The sequence below is a fragment of the Nycticebus coucang genome, chromosome 6 (assembly GCF_027406575.1).
Source record: "Nycticebus coucang isolate mNycCou1 chromosome 6, mNycCou1.pri, whole genome shotgun sequence".
Taxonomy (NCBI): Eukaryota; Metazoa; Chordata; class Mammalia; order Primates; family Lorisidae; genus Nycticebus; species Nycticebus coucang.
Window position 1 is genome coordinate 89,095,708 of NC_069785.1, and position 19,654 is coordinate 89,115,361.

General features: G+C 37.4%; 2 long non-coding RNA genes across 2 annotated transcripts in view; one reads left to right on the plus strand and one right to left on the minus strand.

Annotated features, from left to right (window-relative positions):
* The first annotated feature begins 4,002 nt into the window (after positions 1-4,002).
* Positions 4,003-16,423, plus strand: LOC128588360 (uncharacterized). Its single transcript, XR_008380757.1, has 3 exons — positions 4,003-4,064; positions 9,558-9,631; positions 15,965-16,423. It is a non-coding gene; the product is annotated as an uncharacterized LOC128588360 (long non-coding RNA).
* LOC128588364 (uncharacterized) overlaps positions 12,766-19,654 on the minus strand; it is a 62,072-nt gene continuing 55,183 nt past the window's right edge. The window contains exons 2-4 of the long non-coding RNA XR_008380761.1: positions 19,178-19,351; positions 17,475-17,592; positions 12,766-13,488 (exon numbers count right to left, since the gene is read on the minus strand). This is a non-coding gene — a long non-coding RNA (uncharacterized LOC128588364). The remainder of the gene's footprint in view (positions 13,489-17,474; positions 17,593-19,177; positions 19,352-19,654) is intronic.

The window sequence follows — 19,654 nt, forward strand, 5'->3', positions numbered from 1 at the left end:
TTCATAACATTAGAAGCCTCTATCAATGAAACAGGAAGAGAGCTAGACAGAAAAATAACAGGTCATCTAAACCAATTGGAAAAGGAAGATCAATGCAACCCCAACCCCAGCAGAAGAAAAGAAATAACCAAAATTAGAGTGGAATTAAATAAAATTGAACACAAAAGAATCATTCAGAAGACCAACAAAAGAAAAAGTTGGTTCTTTGAATAGCTGAATAAATTGATAAACCTTTGACTAGACTAATCAGAAACAGAAAAGTAAAACCTCTAATGAGAGGAAATAACAACAGATAACACAGACATTCAAAACATCCTCAATGGTTACTACAAAAAATCTATTCCCAGAAATATGAAAACGTAGAGGAAATGGACCAATAGCTAGAAGCACATAAACTTCCTAAACTCAACCAGAAAGAATTAGAAATTTTGAATAGACCTATATCAAGCAATGAAATAGCATCAACGATACAAAATCTCCTAATGAAGAGAAGTCTGGGACCAGATGGGTTCACATGAGAATTCTACTAAAACTTCAAAGAGGAAGTATTACATAACCTTTCCAAAACGTAGACAAGGAAGGACTCCTCCTCAACACATTCTACAAAGCAAGTATCACCTTGATCCCCAAACCAGGAAAGGACCCAACAAAGAAAGAAAACTAATGAATGAATTCGTTTTAATAAATTCGTTTTCATTCATTAAGGAAAACATTAATTAACTTCGATGCCAAGATATTCAATAAGTTCCTAGCAAACAGAATTCAACAAAACATCAAAAGTTTTACACCATGATCAAAGTGTTTTTATCCTAGGTTTACAAGGTTGTTTTAACATGTGTAAATCTATAAACATAATACAGCACATAAATAAGAAACAAAGACCATATGATTCTATTGATTGATGCATAAAAGGCTTCTGATAATATTAGCATCCTTTCATGATTAGAACACTTAGGAAAATACATTTCTTCCACTGATAGAGGCCATCTACAGCAAACCCACAGCCAATATCATATTGAACAGAGAAAAATTGAAAAGATTTACACTCAGATCTGGAACCAGACAGGGACGCCCACTGTCACCACTGCTATTCAACATAGTGCTGGAAGTCCTAGCCATTGCAATCAAGCAAGAGGGGGAGATCAAGGGCATTCAAATTGGGACAGAGGAGGTCAAACTCTCTTTGCAGATGACATGATCTTACAATGGAAAACCCCAGGGTCTCAAAAACAAAGCTCTTAGAAGTCATCAAGGAATGTAGCAGTGTCTTGGGATACAAAAGGAATACCTACAAATGAGTAGCTTTTATATATACCAATAATACTCAAGCCGAAAATATAGCCCAAGACACTATTCCTTTTCCAGTAGTGCCAAAGAAGATGAAGTACCTAGGAATATATATAACAAAGAATGTGAAAGATTTCTATAAAAGAGAACTATGAAAGCCTGAGAAAAGAAATAGCAGAAGATGTTAACAAATGGGGAAAAAAATACCATGCTCATAGTTGGAAAACATCAACATTGTTAAAATGTCTATACTACCCAAAGCCATCTACAGATACAATGCAAACCCTATCAAAGCACCAATGTCATACATTAAAGAACTTGAAAGAATAGAATTTTGTTTTATACGGAATCAGAATAAAGCCCAAATAGCCAATACAATAATTAGAAATAAAAAAAAAAATCTGGAGGCATCATGCTATCAGACTTCAGGTTATACTACAAATCTATAGTGATCAAAACAGCCATGGGCATTTTTGTGCCATGGTACTGTCACACAAATAGAGATGTAGATATATGGAATAGAATCAAGAATCCAGACATGAACCCAGCCACATATCATTGTTTGATCTTTGATAAGCCTAACAAAAACGTGCACTGGGGAAAAGAATCCCTATTTAACATACGGTGCTGGGAGAACTGTATAGCAACCTGTAGAAGAGTGATACTGGTCCCACACCTCTCACCACTAACAAAACTTGATTCTCCCTATATAAAAGATTTAAATTTAAGACATGAAACCTTAAATATACTAGAAGAGAGCACAGGGAAAATAGTTGAAGTTATTGGCCTGGGAAAATGTATTATGAGGAGGAACCCCCTGGCAATTGCAGCAACACCAAAAACAAATTCCCGGGGTTTGATCAAGCTAACAAGCTTCTGCACAGGTAAAGGCACTACAGCTGAATCGAACAGACAGCCTTTGGAATGGGAGATTTTTTGCATGTTATGATAATGACAAAGGTCTGATAACTTGAATCTCCAGAGAACTCAAATTAATGAGTAAGAAAAGAACCAACAACCCCATTTCTTTCTGGGCAAGAGACTTGAATAGAAACTTCTCCAAAGATGAAAGACAAATGGTAATGAACACATGAAAAAAAATGCTCATTGTCTTTAATCATAAGAGAAATGCAAATCCAAACCACCTTAAGGTAACACCTAACCCTAGTAAGAAGAGCCCACATCACAAAGTCCCCAAACTGCAGATGCTGGTGTGGGCGTGGAGAGAAGGGAACACTTCTACACTGCTGGTGGGAATGAAAACTAATACAACCTTTATGGGGAAAAAGTATGGAGACTCCTCAAGGAATTCAAAGTTCACCTTCCATTGGATCCCACCATTCCATTACTAGGTGTCTATCCAGGAGAACAAAAATTACTTTACCACAGAGACATTTGCACCAGAATGTTTATTGTACCCAATCCATAATTACCAAGTTGCGGAAGCACCCAAATGCCAATCAATACATGAATTGATTTACAAACTGTGATATAGGTATACCATGGTATATGTATACTAATACTGTATTCCATTTTATTGCCTTCAATTTGTAGGCACTATCTTACAGATTGAAGGCAGTAAAATTACAAAATACTTCTTAGCCTTGTAAAATAGTAGTTTTTCTAACTGTAGGTCATGTCTCACAATTAAATGTGAAACCAATTTTGTGGGTCACAAAAAATATTAAAAAAAAAAAAAAAGAAAAGTTTTGGCTCGGCGCCCATAGCACAGTGATTACAGCACCAGCCACATACACGGAGGGTGGAGGTTCTGAACCCGACCCAGGGCAGCTAAACAACTGCAACAAAAAAATAGCCGGGCATTGTGGCCAGTGGCTATAGTCTCAACTACTCAGGAGGCTGAGGCAAGAGAATTGCTTGAGCCCAAGAGTTTGAGGTTGCTGTGAGCTGTGACACCAGAGCACTCTACCCAGGGCGACAGCTTGAGATTCTGTCTCAACAAAAAACAAAAAACAACCCCCGCCCCCAGTTTTGGGTGTGTATTGTTAAAATATTTCTTACTGTGGATTGCAGTCAAAAAAGTTAGAAAGCCACAGTTTTGTAAATGTCGATTAAACTAAATTTCTCCAATACATTTTAAACACTGTGTAGGCAAAGATACTTTCTCACTTGATTAATACTCACCCACCCAGTCTTCCCATTCTCTACTACATAAATGTAACACTAGCTTTATTCATTTTCCATTTCCTTAATTCAGATGAAAAGGAGAGGGTAAGTCTGAAGTCTAACGACCATTTTCCACGACACTGTATAAGCATTCACCAGTTTGTGTTCCTTCTTCAGATTAGTCATCTGAGCATTATGATGCACTTCAGATGGGCTCTTGGAGCACCTGTTTCTTGACTCAAGTCTATTTGAAATTTTAGATGTCCCAAATAGGGCTCTGAAATTCCCTTCATAAATCAAAGTTGCAGACAAGAGCAATGTGGACCTGTGACAAGTATTTCACATAACACATATTAATTTTTAATTCATGTGGTGATCACCACTGGAACAGAGTGACAGGGATTCACTGGCTCAATTCCAGAAAACATGTGAAGTGCTAAAAAGTGTATGTGCATTTGAAGAGACAAAGGTTTTGCCATAGAAACACACAAAAATACATGTATGCATGTATCTCCTTCACTATGTCTGTGTCACAGACACACAATGCTAATTTCTCTGGTACTAACTAACGTTTTCTGTTTCAAATAGACCTCAGTCGGATAAAGAGAGTGTGAAGCTTCTCACTGTTAAGACAATTTCTCACGAGTCTGGTAAGTTCCCAGATGAAAAGTGGTTATTTCAAAATCTAACTCTTGCCTTGGATTTTGTTCATGTGAAACATAACCAAAAAGCACAAGTTCTTTAGAAACAGTCAATTAGTAACTGTCAATAAATGCAACATTTTCCTACGAAGAAAAAAAATGAGCCCCCTTGGTGGTGCCTGTGGCTCAAGGAGTAGGGCGCCGGTCCCATATGCCGGAGGTGTAAAAAACAAAAAGAGCCCCCAAAATACCATTTTGTATAAGAATATTGTACTACCTGGCGTTTTGGGGTAGCTGTCTAGTGAATGGAGGGTGCCTAGGGAGATTTCCTAATTTGCAGGCAGGAGTGGTAGAAAAAGCACTAAGGTTGTTCATTTTTTTTATTATTGTTGTTTTGTTTCATTTTTGGTAATGGCTGTGTAAAGTCAACTGGAACCAGGACATATTCATCAGTCAAAATGTAAATCATGTTTTAAATCATTTCATATAATTTTAGTTGAGCTTCTCAACAATATCCTACTGATAAAATTTGTATTTCTTTATCCAATTTCTATATATTTATTTGAATTGAAATATTAAAATCTTTCAAAATGTACTTATTATTTGTACGAGTTGTATTTGTATCAACAAAACAATAAAGAAGGAGATGCTGGATATCTTTTAAAAATAAAATGTATCGGGCGGCACCTGTGGCTCAAAGGAGAAGGGCGCAGGCCCCATACGCCGGAAGTGGCAGGTTCAAACCCAGCCCAGGCCAAAAATTGCAAAAAAATAAATAAATAAATAAAAAATAAAATATGTCACAGATTTTTTTTTCTTTTTTTGAGTAGACCAGATATTTAAAACATTGACATCACAAAACAGTAAAGTAAAAGTAAGTATTAATTTTACAAAACAATCCATGTGGCTCTAATTTAAATATCACATTACGGTGATATGTTTATAATATTCTACCCCCTGTTTTATTTATGCAAAATAGTCCAAGAATACATGTGCTATATAAAGTGAGAGCTATAGAATGATAAACTATAATATAAGTATTTCTAGTAGCTAAAACAATTTTGTAAAACAAAAAGCTATAAATATTATCCCAAATCAAGATCAAGACATCAAAAGGTTAATATGGCTCCAGTTTAAATAGAAAATTCAAACTAAAAGAAACTACAGCAAGTAAATAGAAGAGCTGCAGAACTAAGGAACCCCTGGGCCTGCACAGATGTGCCCAAACCCCTCCTGGAAGATGCCTTTTAAAAGAAACATCTTTTGTTCTCATACTCTCAAGACCACTCTTGGGTGCATGCATGTCCCTTATTCCTACACCACTTTTTATTTCAGGAGTGCCCATCCGAAATGGCAAAGGAGCCAGATTCATTCATACAATGGTCAGAAGCCACTCACAGCCTTAACTAAGTAACTAAGCCTATTCTACTAGGTCAGGGAAAAGGGCCAGAAATTAGGTAAGCAGGCTAAATGTGAACTAGTCTCAAATGGGCTCCTGAGAGACCCTGAGTGTGACTATATCATTTATCAAGACAAGTTTTCAGTATCTGCCTATGACTTGTAAGCAGGAATCACAGTAACTTCCTCACTCCCTTAGGACTTTAACCAACACTCTGCTGTCTCCTAAGCTCTCTTGGCTGTGGGTTGGGGCGCTAGGCAGCATCTGGGAGTAGCCTGTGTGCAGGACCCCCTGCTCCCCTAGTGAGGAGGGTGCTGGCATCTGGACCCCCTGCAGCCCTACCATCCATGCCTAGCAGGGAAATGACGACAGACACCAGAATCACAGCCTCTGGGAGAGAAAAAACTGAGAGAATCTTGTGTTTTTTAGTTGTGAATTTAATAGCGTTAAACCCTTCTTTGAGGCCTAGAGAAAATTCTATGTGGGCTATCTTCCATTCCCATAGTGATCGCAGTGGTAAGTGGAATATAGACCACAGAGAGATAGTTACATAAACCCTTATCCCTTAACCTTCCAAGTTTCCCTTTCTGCATAAGTAACTTGTCCAGGCCACAGGTCTAAGGAGGAGACACTGTCTGTTATCAGAATAATAAGATGTGTTTTCTAGCACTTTTATTTCAGCCAACTTCCAATTTAGGAATCATATTGCTTTTAACAAAATAATTTCTCAAAGTTCAACCCAGATGATTACCATGGAAAATATTCGGTGAAAGAGAAAGACTGAAATTGGTAATTCAATACCCAGGATTTATATTCTAAGACATACTGATCCCCAAATGTTTCTTTACTACCACAATTTGTATTAAACTTTATCAATAACAGGATTTGATTGGCTGCTAAAACACTGGCAAACAAATCTGTTCCAATGGCATTTAAATTTTTTTTCAAACATGTTTTATTTACAAAACTGTTTACCACACTTAAGAGACGTTATATTATTCAACTTATTTTTTTACTTATATTTGCCTAATACCGACATCTTTTCTAAAATATAACTAGAAGAAAACCTGAAATTATTAAGTTTAATATTAGTTCACAAGTTTAGTGCAATGTTTTCACTATCACCTACATAAAAATTTTTAGAAATTTAAAAAATACAGAAAGGAATTTGATAGAATAGGTATCAGACTACCCATCACTCAAAATTGATGATTGTTAGAATTTTTCTTATTCGTTTCTTGGCCTAAGAAATACAGAGTTAATTCATGTGCATAAGCAGGCAACCCAATGAAATTTGAGCTTCAGTGATATTATTTGAATTTGTCATTACTTCAGTCTAAAAACTCTGGACTTTTATCTGGAAATAAATAGTATCATTGTAGAAGTGAATAAATAATGTTTCCAAGGAAACGGACTTCCACAGCAACATTTTCCTTCAGGGAAAATAGCAGTGGATACTACATTTTCTGGGTTTCTAGAGCTTTGATGGGCAATGGTTAGAGTACTGGTTATTTTCTCCTAAGAAGACAGTTCCTTGTTCCCAAATCCTTTTCCTCTGATTAAGCCACAGAGTACCTCCTGTGGGATGTTCATCCACCCTCACTCTCTGCTTCCTTGAAACATGTTCTCCTTCAGACAAGCTCTTTTTCTGAAAATGAAGCTCAGACATAGTGTGGAGCTTTCTTTAATGTAAAAGAAAAAGCCTACTAGTGTATAAGAAAATGATTTCAGAAAATAATTAAATGTGGCAGAACAAGGAGTTCTTTATAAAAACATACGAGGCTCAGCTTTAGTAAGAAATCTTGTCAAATTAAACATGACCATGATTGAGTGAAAAATATAAACATAACCTGATGCATCTTAAATGGGATCACTGACGTCACATATCGGAAAGTGAAAACACATTATCTTACTTTGAACACACGTGTGTAAGGGTATAAATATTATGAAGAAAACTTTTTAATAATAAATTAGAGAATACGTGACTCCATAGAAGAAGGAAGACATTCTATCACAGAACCTATTTTGGAAGCTGAACGATGTAGAGGAAGAAAAAGCAGATATGAGTTCATTATGATATTTCTTTGCTTAGAAAACTCCAATAAACGCCTATTACCTAAAATTAAGTTCAATCCTCTTAGACTCCCATAGGGTGCTAGCCTTCTCTACCTCTTACTAATGTATGTGCCCTAGACTCATTCATATCCTTCCCCGTACTGTCTTCCCTGATGAGCTCAAGCTTTCCTTTATAACTCTCACTGCCCCCGCCCCATGGTCATCACATAAGATTCATATATGACTGGTATACTAACAGCTAATTATAATAGTAGGTTATGATAATTATTCATTAAATACATAATCACCTGTTTTGTTTATTTTTGCAAATAAAAGTTCATTAACAAAAAGAAATGAACAAAAGGGTAAAAATGAGCAAACATCCCCAGATGTACATAACCACACCTAGATTCATCTTCTGTTTCCTCAACCCTTCGACATTTGTTTCATTCTCTGCACTCCCTCCAAGGCTCCCTTGGTCTTCCCTTCATCTTAACACATTGTTACTTTGGCAAGTTGACATATATTATTGCCCTGCAGTGTTTCTTCATGGCTTAAAAAAACATTTTAATATTTGATCCCATTATGCATAATGAAAAATAGAAAACAATAGAATTTAGAAAGAGACTAGAAAATAAAACTTAAAGCTACTCATGTAACACAACCTTGATACAACCAGTAGGCATCTAGTATATCTCCTTCCAGTTGTTTTTTTTTCCCCCAGGTGTGTATTTTGTTTGCTTTCACCACATACATCATTATAAGTGTTGTGAAAATCACATTGTTATGAAGCATCTCTAGCATTTTCTATGTTCGATTAGACAGATTTTGAAAAGATATTAAGGATTTTAAAGATTTTCACATGATTTGCTTTACATGCCTTCTGGCAGACAGCAGGGGTTCAATAAATGTTTATTTTATTGACCTTTCATTCCTGTGATTCATTGCCCTGGGTTCCAGGCAGATACTGTGCCTGGAATATTGAGTTGCCATGGGACAGGGGGCGTGGGGAGCTGCCACATGGGACAGGGGGCGTGGGGAGCTGCCTGGTGTTTCTCAGAGCACAGGATCTAAGTGGCTCTTGATGAGGGGTTCTACATTTACTCGCCCCATAGGTCTCTGGTGCTAATTTATTATTCCACAATTGTGCAAGTAACAGGTGACGTCCAGATCTCCCAGAGGGTAGGGTTCCTGGCAAACAAAAGCTGGATCAAAATGATGACATTTATTCTAAGCTTCAGATTTTGACCTATATTGCTTTTATATAGTGTGACTAACGTTAATACTTGGATCAAGGACACAGGTCATGTGAAACATGTTGTCACAGATCCAAGTGTCATGCAAAAAATGCTTGGGGCTTCTTAGCTTGCTATCACCCTAGGTTAATATTTACCTTTATATTGGAGGGGGATAAAGCTCTGTAATTTTGTATAATATTGCCTGTGCTCGTCTCTATGTCACTAAAGTGTTCATGTTGGCCCATAAATTCATTTTCACAAAAATTTCATTGAATTAAACAGAAGGACCCTGAAACGTCTTCCTGATAAAACGGTGCTTTAAGCGGTGCATCTTACAAGGGTATATGTGAAACTTGGTAAATGGTCTGTGAAGCTAGTGAATGATGCCCCATGATTATATCAATGTACGCAGCTATGATTTAATTAAATAAATAAATAAATAAAAATAAAAATAAAACGGCGCTTTAAATATATGATATGGGTTTTCTTAGAAAAAAACAGCTCATAGAACAACTGAAAATCAATAACTCATCTCCCAGGGGCTCTCTGCTATTACCATCTCCCAACTCACCTCCACCCACAGGGAGTTATAAGCATTGTCCTTCAGGGTGAAAATGGAGGATGGCAGAGAAAAGCCCATAAATCTTAGTGAATCATTTCCAGGCAATACCAAAAGGCAAATTGTGACTCTGATGACAATCCTGTGGAATAATTGGGCTTTTTGAAAAACAAACAACAAGCCCACAAACTTTATTTTCATCTCCAGTCACTCTCTGAGCTTGTAGACCAAAACATATCTTCTGTTCTTAGGTGAGCACTCTGCACAAGGAAAAAGCAAGAACTGACAACTTGATGAATCCTCCCTACAACTAGGCAATAAATATGTAAGTTCCCTAATTTCATTCACTGAGATGCTCATTAATATCTGTTGTGTTAGCTTGCTGCAGCTTAGATTCTTTTTAAAAGCTTTATAAGCTGAAAAGTTAATGGTTTGTGTCAGTGAAACCAGCATTGTCTATTTCTCTAAAAACAAACTCTATGAAAAGTGGCCAGAAAAATGGATCTTTTGGTGGTTGTAGATTTGTCTAATTGCCTTGTCTAATTGTGTCTAAGGACACAATTTTTCTTTCTGCCAGTTGATAATATTTCCTTATTAATGCAATCTACCTTTACCTGGGCTAGCAGACACACACCAACTTTAGCAAGTAGACAGGCATCTATTGCTATCAAAGACTCACAGGACCCAAGTGACAATGCTTGAAAATTTAATATTTTTTATAAGGAAAGGATACTATATAGAAGCTGCGTTAAAGATGTGTATCAGCCAAAGGCTAGCTCAAGAAAAGAGTTGCAGAGAAGTTAAGAGGGAGGTACTATTGCCCTCCCTCTTTAAGTTCATGAGAGGATGACCTTTCTTTCTGGGTCCTAGAACTGTGGACACGAAGGTGACCTAAAATACAGTCTCAGTCAGGTTTTCTTAACTCAGCTGATCACATATGCATATTGTGGCTGTACAAGTGACAGAGCCCTCCAGGAGTCTCAATGAGGACCAGACACCAATGATCTATCTCCCTTATAATAATTGCTAATCAATAAAAAAATGGAAACTTCTCGAAAGTGTGTTCCATGCCTTGACCAGGAGTCAGTGCAGTTCATTTCATATTATAGTAAAATAGCTCAGGCCAATGTCAGGACTTCTCTGGAATTAACCCTCCCCGCGCAGCATAGGAGTGCCTTTTACTGCCCATAACTGCGTAAGAAAATTTTTTCTGACTTTAATTTTTACAAGAAGCATTGATTAAGTGCACTCATAATTGCTACTTGATGTGTTGTAGTACCTGCAAAGGAATCCACTCTTTGGCCACTGACAATGAAAAAGCAACAAAATTAATAAATATATACATGCCCAGAGTTGGCCTGACCACTATGGTAGTCACTCTGGTTAGAGTGTCCAAGGTGAGAAATATAACTGCCATGTCCATGGCCTCCATCCGCTGCCCAGCTGCTAATGTGGTGCTGTCACAGATGCTCAGCCGCTGCTTGTTAGACAAAAGGGCCTTCTGTGCTTCTCCAGCTGGCACAGAAGACAGAGCTGGAGGGGTGCCATGCCACCCACACATCAGGAACAGAATTCCACCCCTATCTAGCTGGCAATTGGGGGTGGACTAACAAAGCTGGGCGTGTATCCGTCCTTTTGCAATGGACATTTTCTAGATGCAGTGTCTAGGAAGCCAAGCAGGGACATTCGGTCTAGCCCCAGCTGGTACATGGAAAACTTCCTTCCATATTAGCTATGTTTGCTTTGCAACCCAGTGGCTACCTAGATTACAAAAATGCTCAAGTATTTAGTAACTATTTGTTCAACTTGGAATTCAATCTTCTTGGAGAAAAAAAGAAAAGAAAAGAAATTGTGTGGGAGGCAAGGCATGGTGTTGACCCAAAGAAACTAACAGAAGAAAATATTCCCCCATTCCTTTCGATTTGTGCACTTTTAAAAATATCTCTAACTTCTGATTTCATGGTGTTTTTTTTTTTTAAATTTTAAGAAATAAATAACTTGGGGCTCTTCTGTGTAATTCTAGAATTACATAATGATGACAAGTTTGACATCTGTCAATTCTACTATTTGTCTTACTTTTTTCTTTAACATATTTCTATCTCTGTACTTTGAATTTAAAAACTAGTTACTAATTGCTTTGTAGGTTGTCAACTGGAAGTTAGATGTCAACTTAGGATAAACTTCTAATCAACTTCAGAATAAATAGGAATATATTCATCAGACATAGAAGATTTAGAGAAAGAAGTCTTTAAGTCTGCATGCAATAGCAAATAGTAATGTAAAAATAATCACCTATGCTAAGATTTTTCATCTCAACCTAATATTCTAGATATGCTTTCTGCTTCACATGTTGATCATCTGTTTTGTTATATATAATGTAATTTGGCAGTGCAGATAGGAATTTCAAAATACTTCTAAGTTAGGGTTCTTGCTCCCCACAAAGCTTTACACATGGGAACATGAACTTAAATACAAGAATGGTAGCAAACATCTAGAAACGCTTGAAATGTCCAATGATGTGGAAATTATAAAATAAATTATACTCTGCCCATGACATTATACAACTAGCAGAGATAATTCTCGGAATATTTTTAATAACAAGCAGATATGTCCAAGACATAAAGTTAAATGGGAAGAAAACAATTTTAGAATCCCATAGATGCTATTTGACTGCTCTGAGACCAACTCTGGGCCGTTGTCAAGGAGGGAGCTGCTGCTCCCTGGGGGCTCCAACACAGATAGATCTCACCTCCCTTCTGTGGCAAGACCCCGGCAGACTGAGAAGTGAAGGGAGTTTCAGAAATAAAGCGCTGGAAAGTCTAACAGCTTCTTGGAAAATCCCATCCTGCCGGCCAACCGCAATAGAGATTGTTAGACATTTCTATTTTTCTCCTAGGTACAATTTCCTGTATTTTGGACTCTCCTAAATGATACTCTGACAATCTAAGAGCATCTCTGTGAACTTCCAGAAGAGCTTAACTTGTTTTTCAATTATTTTTCTTTCATTTAAAAATGAAATAACAAGATCAAAAGGAAAACATCACAACTAAAAGAGATTTATAGTTGTCCTGGGCGGCGCCTGTGGCTCAAGGAGTAGGGCGCCGGTCCCATATGCCGGAGGTGGTGGGTTCAAACCCAGCCCTGGCCAAAAAACCAAAAAAAAAAAAAAAAAAAGAGATTTATAGTTGTCCTTCAGTAACCAGGCAGGGTAGTGGGGGTGGTTCCAGAACCCGTGCAGATACCAAATCTATGGAGGCTTGGGACCCTTATATAAAATGGTGTAAGGTTTGCATATAAGCTACATTGCCTCTTCCCATATACTTTACATGTCTTCTACATTACTTCAGGAAATTAATCTGATATAAATTATATATAAATAGTTGTTATACTGTATTTTTATTGGCATTGCTTTATTTTGTTGTATTGGTTTTTTATTTTCTGGAGTATTTTCAGTTCACGGTTGGTTGAACCTACAGATGCTTCACCCATGGAGACAGAGAGCTGACTATATTTTCTGATGGTACTCTATAGCCCTGAATGAATTTCTTAATAACACTTTGCACTGGATTCCTCACCTAAAAAACCAGGATAAAATGATCTTTTCTCCTAAAGCCATGACAATTCTTTGTTTATAAAGTGTTTTCAGTGTCATTAAAGAAACCTAATATGAAATGTTATTGTAAAGTAATCATTTACTCATTATAAGAATGACAAATTTATAAAATTTTAGCTTAGCTATTAGATCCTATGTCATTATTATTGAAGCCAACACACTGAATCTTAGAGGGATTATATGTTGTAAAGTAAATCAAAGACTAATATTGGTACAGACATACAAACAGAGACTGTCAACTCATGAAAAAAAATATTAATGAAGAAAGATCCATTTCTTAAGAAAGATTGTCAATGTGAACTACATGCTGATGAAATTCTAGCTTGTTCCTGTGTAGGTTGCTTACCTTTGAGAAAATGATTAAAATAAAATTGATCATAAGCATTATACAATTCACACAAATTTAGATGCTTACCTGGCTGAACTATGCTACAAACTCTTGACTTTGCTTGGAAACGCACATACTGGGGAGGATGGTTCAGTTGAACAAAAAGAGGCTGAGACCTTACTCTTGCCCAGGTGGGACAGGTACACAGTTGGACATGACATGGTTGCTGTCCTCGAGGAGCCTATAGAAATGGAGAGAAGAAAAATAATTTTCGTATACTATGATAAATAAGATAGTACAATGTAAAGACAGACACAGTACCCTAAAGTTTAATGGCAAATTTCATAGAGATGGTATTTGAGCTGAGACTCACAGAACACACACACGAAAGTAGCCCAGGTGAAAAGAAATTTTCTAGGCTCCAGGAATGGCAGGTCCAAAGGTGAAGAACTATGAAACTTCATAGTATATGAAAGGAATAAAATGGTTATAGAAATCTGGCATTGCTGCAACAATCAATTAATATTGTTATATTTAAAAATATGTATCAGCTTGCAGCTGATAAGATATTCTTAGAAACCAACTTGCTCCTTCACTATAGATGGCGGGAGAAGCATTCTAGAGAATCTAGTTCAATGGCAGGAGGGCAGGGAAGAGAGACTGAGGGGACTTGATCATGGGAAGCCTTGTTTCCCAAAATAAATTATAAAGGGCTTCCCAAGGCTGGAGTGAATCATTAACTTTCCTCTTTCATTATTGTCAGTCATTAAGAAGTCATTTGTTATTTTGAGAGACCACCCCCTGACCCTGAGTATAAAACATACCCAAGAAATTGGCCCAATATTTGAGGAGGAGGTCCGGTCTGCAATCATCCCTATAATGATGGTGCTCCTTCTGCCACAACATGCTCTGGAAAGAAGTTAGAGATCCCCCTCTCTGCAGTCCTCCACCCCCTCAGATTAGACAGGGACTCTGTGGCTACTACCGCCAGGCCATAGCATACATAGGGTGTAAGCCAACAGTACAGCCATCCTCATCAAAGGACCTGCCTCCACCAACTATATCATGAAGAGCAGGGTACAGGTCTCCACCACCAGTGCCCCTGTCCCTACCACCCCCACATCATGCTCTTGCCAGACTCTAGCAAACCACTAGCACTGCCATCAGCAGCACACCACCACTCACCTCTGCCAGATCAGCCCAATGCCTCTTCCCCACTTGGAGCACAGAATCCTGCTCTTTGTCAGACCAACACAGAAAGTTGTTTCCATACTGCAAACCAGAAAAGCCCAAAATACCAAAACCAAAAGCCTAGCCATCCTTCCTGCGCAGAAGTCCCAGGATGCCAAATCACTCGTCTACCTGTTGAGTACATGGCAACAAAGCCTGAAGGTTGCCCACAAATTTCTCTGTTACTCACATTGTCATCTCCAGCAACAGATCTTGAGCTCTATCCTATTAGTAATAGGGTACAGTCAAGGACTTTAATCAGAAGAGGAATATGATGAGGTTTATGCTTGATATACACCACATGTGTTTAACATGGAAAACTAATTTTAAAAATGGGAGAGTGGAAGCAGAGAAGCCAGGGCTGTTGCAGGATTCCACTTCAGAGTGACAAGGGTTTAAATTAGTGCTGCAGCTACAGTAGAGATGGAGATGAAGAGGCAGAACATAATAAAGAAATGTCTGTGGGATAAAAATCTAAGGATGCAGTGATTGACAGCATGTGGGCAGTGGGGAATGAGGGAGAAGAGAATTGTAGACACACCCACACTTCCAGCCAGGGTGCCTGGACACGTCATGGAGGAGATGACAAAGACTATGATTAGGAAGTGAGGAGAAACAGGTTCAGGAAGCAATCTAGTGGCTGTCCATTCAGGCGTGTGGACTTTGAATTGCTTGTCAGACATTGAAGTACCACTAGAGGGTGGAAAAAATTCAACTAGTCACTCATAGATCTTACCAAGAAATGGATGTTTACATGGATGGAGCTGGAACATATTCTTCTTAGTAAAGTATCTCAAGAATGGAAGAAAAAGTATCCAATGTACTCAGCCCTACTATGAAACTAATGTATGGCTTTCACATGAAAGCTATAACCCAGTTATAACCTAAGAATATGAGGAAGGGGGAGAGGGAGTTGAGGGAGGGGGGAGGATGGGTAGAGGGAGGGTGATTGGTAGAATTACACCTATGCTGCTTCTTACAAGGGTACATGTGAAACTTAGTAAATGTAGAATATAAAAGTCTTAACACAATAACTGAGAAAATTCCAGGAAGGCTATTTTAACCAGTGTGATGAAAATATGTCAAATGGTCTATAAAACCAGTGTATGGTGCCCCATGATCACATTAATGTACACAGCTATGATTTAACAAAAAGAAAGAAAGGAAAGGAAAGGAAAGGAAAGGAAAGGAAGGGAAGGAAGGGAAGGAAGGGAAGGAAGGGAAGGAAGGGAAGGAAGGGAAGGGAAGGGAAGGGAAGGGAAGGGAAGGGAAGGGAAGGAAGGAAGGAAGGAAGGAAGGGAAAGAAGGGAAAAGAGAAGAGAAGAGAAGAGAAGAGAAGAGAAGAGAAGAGAAAAGAAAAGCAAAGAAAAGCAAAGAAAAGCAAAGAAAAGAAAAGAAAAGAAAAGAAAGAAAGAAATGGAATCCCCCAGCATCTCTATTTCTCCTTCACCTGCTTGGAGTCTGAACTTTGTCATTGTTGTTCACAGGCTTCACCTTCAGCTTCTCTGCTCCAAGGCTGGGAAGGGGGAGACTCCAGCAGAATCAGTCCCACCTCCCAGTCCTGCGGCCCGCCTGCACCAACTACTGTCCCAATAAAGTGATGTCCAGTGGGCATGCAGTGATTTGACAGAATCAGAAAGAATTCTTGGTCTCTCCTGACTTTTGCGACTGAGAAGCACATGACCCCTTTTTATAGAAACATTCCTAGGAAAGCAATTTTTAGGAGGGGTGTTGAGAGCAGTGAACCTGACAGCCCAGGAAGGTGGGCTCGCTGAAGGCACACCCTTCCTGGAGTTAAAAGTTTCCAGGGCTGACAATTTTTGTGCATGAGGATTTTACTACTTTCTGGGTGTCCTTTTATTACCTAATGTCTGTATTTATTGTTTTCCACTATGTTAATGCAGAAAACATTTGCAAATATGTTATTAAATATTAGATAAAAATCATACCATGCCATTTTGTATATATATTTTATTCCCATTATGCCATTTTGTATATATATTTTATTCCCATTTTAATGTGTTACTTTTAACAAATAATTAATGTACTAAATGCTAAAGTTATCATAACATGACTGTGAAAATTGCAGTGGTATTGTTTTACCATAATTGTGAATTTGTTTTGATTGGTTATTAGAATATGAGAACTTTCTAACAAAAGGTGTCTGTAATAAATGAGAAAGGGACAAAGGATTCACCTATCAGAGCCTGTTATGGGGATGGCAGTTTGTCATTTATTTGGTCTTTCTATTTGTCATTCACAGTATGTGACAAGGACGGAAGGGCATTTATGACACCATACTGCATTCCTTCAGATAATAGGATCAAGATTTTTCATTAATCTATTTGGTTGATACTATCTCTGCATTTTTTTTATTTCTTATAGAAGTGTAATGATTTGTTCCAGCAATAATTGCCAAATCTCTGGTTTGCAGAAAACTAACATTTCATAAATATATAATTATGATATTATTCTTCAGTGTATCACTTCCTTAAAAATACCCTGTGATTATAGCTGTCACTCCATCAGCAGCGAATTCTTCTGTTGAGAGATGACGGAGCAAACTTGACCACTTCCTTGACACATGGGATCAAAATGTCAAGTTGGCTGTGGAAAGCTTTGGAAGTAATAAGTCGCCAGTGGAAGCTTTTTAACTTTTATTGCTTCCTAAGCTGATTTCTAAATTATCTTCCTGATCTGAGAGCAGTGTGGTAGAGGTAGAATGGTATTTTTAAAGCTGCCTTTTAAAATTTCTTTTGTTGTAATGTATTTGACAACTTCCAGCTTTAGGGATTATAGAATCATCTTGATTTTAAGTTCCTGCTGTTTGGACTATTTATAATCAAGGACATCAAGCAAGAATAACCATAACTAAATTTCCAACTGATGTCTCTTTGAGAAGAAGGATGGGAAAGGGGAAAAAAGAAAAGAAAAGGAAGAGAAGAAAGAAAAGGATCTCTGCTGTGTATGCTTTCACTTTAGGGCTGCTGTGCTCACCTTTAATTCTTGTCTAGAAGTCTTTAAGAGGGTGACATAGTGGAACATGCCAACCAGGAAGTGTTTGTCTTCAGAGGGGAACTCTCCCAACATCCCTAGAGTGCTTTACTGAGCTCCTCTGAAAAAGCCATGTTACACAGAACATATCACAATGAAACAAACTCTCTGTAATTTAAACTACTACAAGTAACATGTTATTCTGAATCCTAGAAAAAACATTTTCTCTACCTTGCATGAGCAATGTCAGAAGAGATTTACAAGAATTGCAAAGAAGAAAAGATTTCCAATGGTCATGAAAGAATAGTTTGTTCTAGTTCAAGAATTATACACAAAGAATATGAATTAATACAACAACTCTAGCATTAAATCTTTAAAAAGGTCAAAATGATAAGGGGATTGAGAAATTTACAGAGATGTGTATGGCATTTTATAGCATCAATCTCAAAGGTAATGTCTACATTTTTATAAGCCCAATTAAATGTCTGTTGAGATAGGATATTTTATTTTCAAGTCAAAATAATCATTAATCAGATTTGTTTTAATTATCTGATTTAGATGATCTATTTTTTATGCCTAGCTTATTATAAGCCTTTTATTCTGATATACAGTTCAAATGTCACTGCAACAAAGGAAAGCCTGTATTTAGATCAAAGTCAAGACTTTCTGTGTGTTTATTCTTCATGGCAACATGAATATAATTTAAGTCTGTCAATAGTCAAAACATAAACAAGAGCTAATTAACTGGCACAGTTGTCACCTGAGAATATGTGGATGTTGGCTGATACACAGGCTGTAATCAGCCAGCAGAAAGAGACTTATAAATTCCCCTTGCTGAGATGAAATATTCTATTACATGTGGTTGGAAGATATGTGTCTTATTTCTTGTCTACCTGCTGTATTTAAATTTGTGACAATCAACCTAGGTCATAGTTGGAACTTCAACAATGAACATGCCTGATTTTTTTTCTATAGATCTCTACTTGTGGTCATTGAAGATTTTATGGGGTTCTGAAAAGAAAACGTGGTATGTCCTTTAAAAGTTGTATTTTGAGGGACTATATTTTCAAGACTATGAAATGGCTAATATGGCCTAATAGTAAAGATACCCTACATCATTGGAGTTAATTGAACCCATGCTGCTGTCAAAATTTGTGATAAATTATCCACAGATACTTTCCTTAAAATTTACCCATAAACACAAACAGGAGTTTTCATGTCTCACTAAATAAGTATATTTTGTCCCTATTTCCAAAGAATTTATCCTTTGGCTTAAACATACCTGTTTTCTATTCTGGATACTTCTTAAAGAAAAAACTATTTTCATAAATAATGGGAAAACATTCATGAAGTCAGAAATCTTACTAAAGGCAAGGTCACCAAGAATAATTTAAAAGCTTCCAAAGATTTGCTTAAAAGTGTTTTAAAATCTGATCAAGAATTCTGACACTTAGAAATAAATAAGAAGGTATGTATATGAATAACATGGGTTTAAAAAAAAAAAAAAACACAAAAGAAGGCGGCACCTGTGGCTCACAGGAGTAGGGTGCCAGCCCCATATGCCAGAGGTGGCAGGTTCAGACCCAGCCCCGGCCAAAAACTGCAAAGAAAAAAAAAAAAAAGGTTTAAAAAAAAAAAAAACAAAAGAAAATGTAACTAAGTGATCATGGGCAATATGATTAGCTAACACCATATCCAACACTCACTCTCTGCTAGGCACTATGCAAGAAACTTTACGGTCATCATTTTAGTTAATCACCACAATAAGAACAGGCTCAGTGGCTCATGTCTGTAATCCCAGCCCTTTAGGAAGTTGAGGCCAGAGCATCATTTGAGGTTAGGAGTTCAACATCAGCCTGAGCAAGAGCAAGACCCCGTATCTGCAAAAAATAGAAAAAAAATCAGTCAGTTGTGGTCATATGCACCAGGAATAGGCTCAATTACTTGGGAGGCTAAGGCAGGAGGATTGCTTAAGCCCAAGAGGTGCAGTGACCCTGCACCTTAGCTAGGATGACAGAGTGAGACCCTTCTAAAAAAATTAATAACAAAAATAATAATAAGAGACAATTCCTAATACATGTATGTTAGCAGCAGCAGCAACATCTGCATTTTAAAAATTTAGGAGTCAAGATAGAAAGTTAAATAACTTGTCCAAGGTCATACAACTAGTAAACAGAAAATAT